This window comes from Pelmatolapia mariae, linkage group LG18 (assembly GCF_036321145.2).
Source record: "Pelmatolapia mariae isolate MD_Pm_ZW linkage group LG18, Pm_UMD_F_2, whole genome shotgun sequence".
Classification (NCBI taxonomy): Eukaryota; Metazoa; Chordata; class Actinopteri; order Cichliformes; family Cichlidae; genus Pelmatolapia; species Pelmatolapia mariae.
The window spans coordinates 35,976,212-35,983,837 of record NC_086243.1 but is presented as its reverse complement, the minus strand read 5'-3'; the positions used below and the strand labels follow the sequence as shown (position 1 = coordinate 35,983,837).

Below are 7,626 nucleotides of genomic sequence, written 5' to 3'. Positions count from 1 at the left end.
ACATTATCAATATGTGAATGTAAAGCTGGAGTACTGTTGAGGATGACAACCAGACTTTTCACAAAGGAAGAAATGAAAACCGGCGAGTTATTGATAGTAATAGAGAAACTGTTGGTCCTGGATAATGTTGATTTAGTGCCGACCAAGAGGAGCTCGGATTTATTACTATTGAGTTTGAGAAAATTGGAAGAGAACCATGAATTTAGTTCGGCTAAGCAGAGGGTGAGGGAGGATGGGGGGAGAGCAGAATCAGGTTTAGTGGACAGATAAAGCTGGGTGTCATCGGCATAACAGTGAAACTGGATGTTGTATTTACGGAAAATGTGTCCAAGCGGTAGAAGGTAGATAATGAAAAGAAAGGGCCCCAGGACAGATCCCTGGGGCACACCAGTGCTCAGAGGACAGCGCTGAGAAGTGAAGGATTTGAGTTGAATAAACTGAGTGCGATCAGACAGGTATGATTAAAACCAGGCTAGTGGAGTATGAGAGAGACCGATGGAGGCTAGCCTACTGAGGAGGATGGAGTGAGATATAGTGTCGAAAGCAGCACTCAGATCGAGGAGAATAAGAATGGAGTATGGCGTTATTTCAGTGCCACTATTCTGAGCTCACGTAAAAAACATTTGTAAAAACGTAAAAAAAAAATTGCAGGCGCAAGTGTTGCATTTTGAGGAGAAATTTATTTTGAGCGTACAAAAGCTGAATTTAAGTGAACAAAATTCATTGCTGCGTGCAAAAAATGTATTTCAGTGTTTGCGCTTATCCATATACAAACACAATAGCAGCCCCTCTCCTCAGTTTTTTCATTTGCGCTTGCTCGCAATGTGTTGCTTGCACTCACAACATTCTCTGCTGCGTGCGCTCAACTCTCTGTACACCGTTATAAGTGTGCCACAAAACCAACCAATCTCCAATCAACTCGCTAGCTGCTGCCTTCCGGACACCGGAAACACTGTCCACTCAGCCTCGCTTCTTGCAGATAGAGGGATTTTTGATTTACTCTGCAGCCAAAGAAGAGATGGCAGAATCAAACAATGGCTCCAATAATACTACACCACAGTATCAGGTGAGTTTAATTTTATTTTATTTTTTTTGTGAATTTAGTAATTTGGTGTCCTTTCTGTTTAATATGCTGTGAAATTGTAGTTACAGATGCAGCTGTAGAGTTTAAGCTAGCCTTATGGGTAATTACCAGCGTAGTTGTCTTACTGAGGCAGTGTATCCTAATCATGTTTTTTAGGGTAATGGTGCAGTTGAGTCAGCAGTAAGAAATCTGGTGTCTTTGCTGCTTAACAACATATCCACAAATCCTTCAGGGAGGCCAACAGAGAGTGGGCAGCCGGAGCCTAGAAATCTGACTATCCAGCAAGAGATGACAAGGTTTTTGCCTTTTGTGTGTGTGGTTTTTTTTTCTAAACTCTTTGCAATCTTTTCTGTTAAAGTTATTTGGTTTGTCGATTTATCAACATTGATTTTTAAATTAAAATGTGCTATTAAGGACTGATGTCATATTTAATAACTTTATTAAACAATAACCCTTATGTTATGCAACACTGCATTTTTTAAACTCATGCATTTTCATCCCACAGATCATTTCCAGGATATTTCAAATCAAACTTGAGCCATGGTTAAAAGAGATGTTTAACATCTACTAAGCAGCTTGTTAAGGCAGGCAGTAAGACCACAGGCCTCAGTTTTTATTTGCTGTCAAAAAACACATCCTACACACCTTTGCCAGCTGAGGAGCTTGAACTCCTACAAGCTGGCATGGGGAGACAAACAGTGTCTCTTCCAGAAGATGGTGACCATGCAGAGGTAAGGTTGTATAGTCAGTATTAAAATAAGTCATTGGCAGACGCATTTAGCCTGAATCATATGCCACAGTCCATTTAGTGTTCCATTCTGCTTAACTGTGTTTTTAACTAAGATTTCTAGACTTCTGGAAGAAACCTTTCCAAAAATGGAATATCTTTGTGGAGGATGGCTCTTGCATAAGGCAACAGGTTTGTTGTTAATTCAGTTTTTATGTGTGTTTTTGGCATTCTTGCGTGCTCATACTGCATTATGATTATGTAGTTGATACTTTTGCTGCTTGATTGTTTGTGCTATCTTTCTGTCAATAAAGGTGGCAGTGGTCGACGAAAGCTCACTGTAATTCCACCTGAAACAGAAGGATATTCTGTCAAAACACTGAAAGCTGTGTCAGGAGGTGGCAAATCCACTTTTTACATTGTACCTCTTCAGGAAACATTAGACACATCTCCTCTACCTCCCGACTCACAGCACTTTTCAAAGATGCCAAAGAAGATATGTTACCAGTGTAATGAAGTTATGCCTCTGCAGATGCTTGCAGTACACATCAATACGTGCAAAGGAAAATTCTCTCCTGATGAGACTGATGATGAGGTGAGACAATTTTGATGAAATCAAAATGAGCAATTTTGATTAAATAATATAGTATCACAATTACTGTTTTTTAATTCTGCAGGAATCTGAGTTATGCATTGTGAAAAGCAAATGCAAGGTAAACCTAGCACATTACTAAAAACCATAGTAACTACAATGAATTTTGTATCGGTAATGATCTTTTTCCCACTATGCATAACATGTACCCCTTTTTTGAAATTGTAGGTTATTTGTCCAATATGCACTAAGGACTTTCCTGAAGATGAGATCACAGTCCACGCGAGTCTGTGTGGGGATAGGTAATCTTTTTTCAGCCGTTTATGAAAAAATGTTAATCAGTAACAGTCCACGCAAACATATGTAGTTTTCTTTTTTTAAACTTTGTTTCGTCAACAGCTTTCAATGCATGGTGCCTGAAGAAAATGACCAAACTACAGGGACACCAGCTCAAACTTCAGTATGCACAACAGACAGGTACTTTTTGCTCTATTATAGTTCATATACACACTATTATGCAGAACCATTTGTTAAAATTATGTGTAAGATCTTTTACACAATAGCTGGGGTTTAATTTCATATAAAACATTTTATGATCACACTACTTTAAATTATTGTTAAAGATTGTTGCAAAGAACATGCTGCAATAATTTCTAATCACGTTTAATGTGGTAGCCTCTTTTAATCTAAAGATGATTATTTTTCTTTGAGAACTTAGGATGTTTTCTACCCTGTTTTTGTTAAGCGTGGAAGATGTATTGCGTTGCCTTGAACAACAAGTCGACAACACAAAAGAATTTAAGTTGTGTGTGGACAGAGAAGACCTTCCAGACAGAGGCATTCTCCAGTGGCAGAGAACAAAATCTGCATCTCCCACCAGTGTTCTTAGGGTGGTTTTCATTGGAGAGGCAGGCGTGGATACAGGAGCACTTAGAGTTTTTGAGTGGTGAGTTGCCTATTACCTGTTTTGTCCTAGTGTCAATAAATAATGGATAACTTAAAAATGCGGATATTTTTTGTATGAAAGACATGATTTCAGGTATTGAAAGCAGATTCTTTGAAGGACCTGAGAACAAGGGCAAAAACCCCAAGTATTCTCTGACCGATCTTGATAATGAAAACTTCAGGTTGGTTACATACGAGCTTTGTGTATTACATTTAATACACATCCGATATTTTTGTAAATGTTACCTGAAAATGAATTATAATCATTTGTCTACACAGAACTGTTGGTGAAATAATTCCAGTCAGCCTCGCCCAAGGAGGCCCTGCCTTTTTCAAAGAATGGTGCTACAATTTCCTCTGCTCAGGAGAGGTTGATTTCAGCTGTCTGTCTAAGGAGGATGTTGCAGATGTGGAATCTTCCCTGCTCATCAGCAAAGTGAGCACCTGGTTTAGCTCTAGCACATGATATATTATGAGTATGGTGTTTTTAAACACTTTTAACCTTCTGTATTTCCTCTTTCACATTATACATTTCCAGGTTGAAGATGCAGCAGACATGCAGTCTCTGATGATGTGGGCTGATGAAATTGTCAGCTGTGGATACACAAACCAGATAAAGATGGATAGTAAGGAAAGCATGATCCGATAAGGGAGAAAAAGTCAGAGAGATCATTAACCCATCCCCCCATCCCCAACTAGTTTTTCATTTTGGTTTTTTTGTTTGTTTTTTTTGAAGTGCCATTGTCTTACACTCTACAACAAGACTGATTCCAGTGCTACAGCAGCTCAGAAAGGGCATGGAACTGTATGGTCTTGTGAACCTGATGGCTGTAAATCCTGAAGCTTGCCACAGTTTGTTTGTTCCTGGGAAAATCCTCAAAGTAAGTATTAACATAGCAGCTTCAGTCTGATCCGAAGACAGTCCACTTATCTGTACTGTACTTATCCTGTATTTATTTATTAGTTTTGAATGAACAATATATCTATAATATAATCTACTTTATTTCCTTATTTACAGCCAGACGCTGATTTCATTATGATGAGCTGCCAACCACATTTCAGTGAAAAGGGGACATCTGGGGAGAGAACTGAGAGGAAGATCATAAATTTTTTGCAAGATTTCTTGCAGGAGATTGAAGCATCAGGTACTATATAGTATTAGCTGTATATACCTATAGTATTGTATATATACAGTATGCATCTGTTAAATATTTTTGCCATAACATGCAGGGCACTAGGAAGTATTCTTAGTTGTTAATTTAAAACATTGTAATCCAGATTTTCAAACATCACAGATGGAAACACAGGCGGTGCAGGTGGTGAAAAATCAGAGTCTCTTGCTGTCCAGCATGTGCTCCAGTGGATGACCGGCCAGTCCCATGTTCCCATCCTTCCTGATGGAAAGAGACATTTCAAAATAACATGCAAGTTTGACCACGAATGTAAGGAGCGGCTGGGAGATCACTCAATTTGTTACCCAGTTGTGAGTGCATGCACTTGTACTGTGACTTTTCCAGTGCAGCATCTGGACTCTTAGACAGTGTTTAAAACCATAATGAGTGCAGCAGTTAGATATGGTGGTGGATTCCACAGAGTTTAACACATTGTTGTCTTGTAATTTGGAAACTAAATGAGTAAAAATGTTTCTAAACATTAGCTGTTAAGATGTTCGTAGCTGTTTCATGAAAATGACAAGACTTCAAAACTTTGTGTAGGGTCCTACGTTGATAGATAATAAGCAAGTGCTTTGTTTGCTTGTCTACTTGTAATCTGAATGTTTCAGCAAAGAAATCCAGTATTTGAGAACTTAAAAGAGCGTTGACTTTCACGTCCATGTTAAGTGTCACTGTTGGTTTGACACCTGTAGCAAGAATTGTATGTACAGGTCACGACCGTGTGACTCAGAATGTTCCAAGGGATTAATTGTTCTCTGAAGTCCCTCCAGGGTTTCCTCATCCAGTGGGCATTCAACTTCAGGAACCACAACTGTGCTGTCAGATTCTTCTTGCAGTACAGCACTCTCCCAGTCAATGCCTGGATCCTGAAGCTCCTTCAAATCCACAAACATATATAACAGTCATTATTCCAGAGTAGGTACTTTTGGGAGTAATGTTATTTTGCGTAAGCGTTTTTTTCCAATAAATACAACAATTTAAAAAGAATGCCTTTGTTTTCATGTTCTTCTTACTGTAATTTAGATTAGTGGTAATTGATAAGCAAGAATGTATAAAATCACCAGAAGCATCTCCTAGATGTGCTACAAGTGTTTAATATGTTAATTTCAGAAGAGCAGAGTTGACTGCTAACTAAAATTTTGAAATTCAACATTTAAATAAATTTAAAAAAAAAATCTGATTATGATCTGGTACCTCAAGTCTCTCGCCCTCGTCCAGCTCTTGTAGATGTCCCATACACCAGAGCTGTTCAGGAGTGAGACCACCTTCTGTCCTGAGGGGATGATTATTCCATCCTCCAACAAAGGTGACAAGATCTGCTCGGAGTCAAGGGACAAAGATGTAGTGGACACCAAAGAGATGAATGACATCTGAAATGTCAAGCAGGCCATCCTCCTCAAGTGAGTGAAGAATATCATGGTACTCCTTAGTGACTGCAATGCAGACATCACGCCAAAGTCGTTCTACTCTGTAAATACATTTGAATTTGGATTTCAGGTATTTCATGCTTCAAATCAATATCAGAACTGCTACAACAATCTACCCATGCAGTCAATAATAATATAAAAAACATCAAAAGACTAACCTCTGATTGTGCTGTTCACACTGCTGACTCATGACTGTGTAGCAACACACAGTTCAAATCACATCATTAAGTTCGCTGATGACACGACCGTGGTGGGTCTCATTAGCAAGAACGACGAGTCAGCGTACAGAGAGGAAGTGCAGAGGCTAATGGTCTGGTGTAAAGACAACAACCTGTCTCTGAATGTTGACAAGACAAAAGAGATGGTTGTTGACTTTAGGAGGACACGAGGCGACCATTCACCGCTGAGCATCTCCTCTGTGGAGATCGTCGACAGCACCAAATTCCTGGGCGTCCACCTGGAGAAAGACCTCGGCTGGTCCCTCAACACCAGCTCCCTGCACAAGAAAGCCCAACAGCGTCTCTTCTTTCTGAGAAGAGTGAGAAAGGCCCAGCTTCCACCACCAATCCTGACCACCTTCTATAGAGGAACTATCGAGAGCATCCTGAGCGGCTGCATCACTGTCTGGTTTGGGAACTGTGCCATATCGGACCGCAAGACCCTACAGCGGATAGTGGGAACAGCAGAGAAGATCATCGGGGTCTCTCTCCCCTGTATTGAGGACATCTCCACCACACGCTGCATTCGCAAAGCCACCAGCATTGTGGCTGATCGGACACACCCCTCTCACACACTCTTCACACTCCTGCCATCTGGAAAAAGGTACCGAAGCATTCGGGCACACACATCCAGACTGTGCAACAGCTTTTTTCCACAAGCCATCCGTCTCCTCAACAAAAAGGGACTGGACTGATAAACACACACACACGCGCACACACACACACACACAAACATTATCACTCAGCTTAACTCAACTACCTCAAAGCATTGAGACTGGACTGACTAATCAACACAAGCGCAAACACACTGACCTACACCACCAAACTATCGTATACACCAACCTGTAAATGCTCTTTTGCACAATATTATTACTGGATTTTTTGCACTAATTTCTTTACTTCCTAGTCTTCCTTAGATAGTTAGATAGTTAGTTTTTTTGTTAATTTATGTTGTAATTTATGTTAGGTCAGTCTGTCTTGTCTCTGCTAGCCAGCTAACTAGGCCTCTTAGTTAGCTAGTTTAGTGTTTTCTGTTAACTTATGTTGTAAATTTATGTTGCATGTAGCACCTTGGTCCTGGAGGAACGTTGTTTCGTTTCACTGTGTACTAATTGTATATGGTTGAAGTGACAATAAAGCCAACTTGACTTGACTTGACTTGGTTGGTTTTTTGGTTTGTTTGTTTTTCCATAACTTATGAATCTGCAAATATACACATTCTGTATTTTTCATATAAAAGAAACTATACTGTGGTGGGGCTTGCTAATTTCTTTTTTTGATTTATGTATGTTTTGTTTTGTTTTACTGTACTTTTGTTTCATATGTTGTTTGTTTAATTTAAGACTAAAAGAAAATTAAATGAATGAGAGGTAAAACTTGAGGGGGTAGGGACAAATAAGTAATTACTTCTGCCTACTCCTTTTCAAACAAATAATGGAATGATATTTGGAAATGATT

The 7,626-nt window shown here is 39.5% G+C and overlaps 1 long non-coding RNA gene and 1 pseudogene across 1 annotated transcript; both read left to right on the top strand.

The window, feature by feature from the left end:
* The first annotated feature begins 1,862 nt into the window (after positions 1-1,862).
* On the top strand, positions 1,863-2,576 carry LOC135932181 (uncharacterized). Its single transcript, XR_010573311.1, has 3 exons — positions 1,863-2,003; positions 2,126-2,406; positions 2,489-2,576. It is a non-coding gene; the product is annotated as an uncharacterized LOC135932181 (long non-coding RNA).
* A 546-nt stretch (positions 2,577-3,122) lies between these two features.
* LOC134616224 (uncharacterized) lies at positions 3,123-4,885 on the top strand (annotated as a pseudogene).
* The last annotated feature ends 2,741 nt before the right edge of the window (positions 4,886-7,626 follow it).